Below are 2,942 nucleotides of genomic sequence, written 5' to 3' on the forward strand. Positions count from 1 at the left end.
GGCCAGCCTGGTCTACAAATCAAATTCCAGGACAGCCAGGGCTATTACACAGAGAAACCCTGTTTCAAAAAATCAAAGAAGGAAACTGGGGGAATGATACTGTAAACAGCTTTACTCCTTAACTAACAGTACAAAATAGTTGTTTTGTTTTGTTTTGTTTGTTTTTTTTCCGTCCTGGAGACAGGGTTTCTCTATGTAGCTTTAGAGCCTGTCCTGAAACTCACTCTGTAGACCAGTCTGGCCTCGAACTCACAGAAATCTACCTGCTTCTGCCTCCTGAACACTGGGATTAAAGGTGTGCACCACTATCTCCCAGCTCAGTTTTTCTTTTCTTTGTTGGTTTTTCAAGACAGGGTTTCTCTGGGTGTCCTGGAACTTGATTTGTAAACCAGAGTGGCCTCTAACTCAGAGATCCACCTGCCGCTACCTAGAAAGCGTAGGGATAAAAGATGTGCACTCCCATGCCTAAAAACTGTTTTTCTTAGAAGAGGTCTCTCAATATTCCCTACTGTGATCTTGTACTGATAAGATCAAAGCCTCTCATATTACCTGCTGCTGCTATCTTCAACTGATAGGATCAAATGCTTCTCATTCCTCAGTCTCCCAAGTAGCTGGGACTACAGGTATGTACCACTATACTTGGCCCTGGAAAAATTCCTTGAAAGACAATCTTCTGAGACTTACTAAGTAAATGGATAGCCAAGCTGGTCGGTGGTGGTGGCAGCGATGTTGACGGCAATGGCAGAGCCAGTACCCACGCCAGCCTTTAATCCTAGCACTCGGGAGGCAGAGGCAGGAGCATCTCTGAGTTTGAGGCCAGCCTGGTCTACAGAGTGAGTTCCAGGAAAGGCGCAAAGCTACACAAAGAAACCCTGTCTCGAAAAAACGGGGGCGGGGGGCGGGGGGCGGGGGGGGGGGGAGAGTAAATGGATGCTAACCTATATTAAACTCAATTTATAGTTTAAAACTTTAACCACTGAGAGCTCCATTTATTAAATGTGGGTTTTTTTGGACTTTAAAGTTAAACACTTAAATATATATCCTGAGAGGAAATAAACTTTGAACTGAGAGTAATAATGTACATAGGGTGTGCATATATATATGGTGTACTTGTAGATAAGGAAATAAATTGAACCAGTGTAAAAGACTGCTATTCATAGATGGGTTCCCTGCCCCTGGGTAATTATTTAAAATCATCCTAAAGATATGAGAGAAAGCTACACAGAGAAACCCTGTCTCAAAAAAACAAAAAGAAAAAAAAAAGACACGAGAGAAAATGATGCCAAGGTAGTTTAGTGACCCTTTTTTTTCCAGGCATGCGTTATCTTACGTAATCGCTTCTCATAACTGAATCAGGGCTAATCTATGTGAATAGACTGGAACAAAGGTAACAGGATGTGATGCCATGGTAGGCATGATAGCTTCCGCCTTGTCTCTTCAAACACTCTGTAGGATAGGCCAGTCTCTGAGACATGAGGATACACAAGCATCCGTGGGGAGACGCCTCCTGAGGAAGTGCTAAGTCGCCTTACCAGCCCTGACTCATCAGAAATGTCAGAACCACAAGGAAGCCACATCTTCCATGTTCAGTGAAGCTCTAATAACTGTAACCTAAAACCCCAGGCCAGACCTGAATTCCTGACTCACAGAAATTGGGAGATGATAAATACTGTTTTGTTTCATTCCTATTTGTTTTGGTTTTTTTTTGACTTTTTGAGACAGGGTTTCTCTGTGTAGCCCCGGCTGTCCTAGAACTCACTCTGTAGACCAGGCTGTCCTCAAACTCAGAGATCTGTCTACCTCTGTTTCCCAAGTGCTGGGATTAGAAGTTTGTGCCACCACTGTCCAGCAAATTCTGTTATTAAGCCATTGGGCTTTGCGTAATCTGTTACGCAATAATAATTTCTTTAAAGACCTAATAATGTTTTTGTATTTTGAAGCTTGTGGTTATTGAAAAGCTACATTCAGGTTTCTGTTCAAAATTTTTTTGTGAAAGGGTTCTCTGCAAATTTACCTAAATTAGTCCCTCCCCTGGTTCACCGCCTTTGCCTTGATTTTCCCTCACTTATACTTGACTGTCTGTTATGTGACTGTGTGTACGGGGGCGGGGGAGGATATTCACAACCCTGTCTTCTCCATTAATGTGGGCGTTCTACTTTATGAAGATAAGGATTTAGTTTTGCTCACTCCTGCCTCTGAGGCCCTGACTGTTACCTGGCCTCTAAAGGAGCTCAATGAATCAACTGTTGGCAGAATGAATAAATGGATTAGGGCAAAGTCATCAGCATTCATATTTGCCTTAGTGTTATTTGGATTCTTAGTTGAATGAGGGAAGCATTTCGTCTGTGAACTTGTGTGAACTGACACTAAATGTTGACATTAGAATCCTTATAACAAAATTTCACTTTTATATTTTAATTGCCTTTTATGTGTTTGGGTGTTTTGCTTGCATGAATGTCTGTGCACTATTGATGTGCCTAGTGCCTCTTCACCCTCCCCCCCCCCCACAACTAGAATTACAAATGGTTTGTGAGCCTCCATGTAGGTACTGGGAATTGAACCCAGGTCCTGTGGAGCAGCAGCCAGTGCTCTTACCTGAGCTATTTTTTTAGCCCCCAAATCTTTCTTTTTAAGAAATGGAAGATAGTGCCAGGCAGTAGTGGAGCATGCCTTTAATCCCAACAGTTGAGGCAGAGGTAGGTGGACCTCTGAGATCCAGGCCAGCCTGATCTACATAGCAAGTTGTAGGACAGCTGGGGCTACACAGGGAAACCCTGTCTCAAAAAAAAAAAAAAAAAAAGAAAAGAAAGAAATGAAATGAAATGAAAAATAGGACTCTGGATGTGACTCTCTTGGTAGAGTGATTTCCTAGCACTCATGAGGACCTAGCTTTGATCCCCAGCACCTCTTAAATGGAGTGCAGTATTGAGTGATACAGGCAA

Source organism: Peromyscus maniculatus, chromosome 8 (assembly GCF_049852395.1).
Source record: "Peromyscus maniculatus bairdii isolate BWxNUB_F1_BW_parent chromosome 8, HU_Pman_BW_mat_3.1, whole genome shotgun sequence".
Lineage (NCBI taxonomy): Eukaryota > Metazoa > Chordata > Mammalia > Rodentia > Cricetidae > Peromyscus > Peromyscus maniculatus.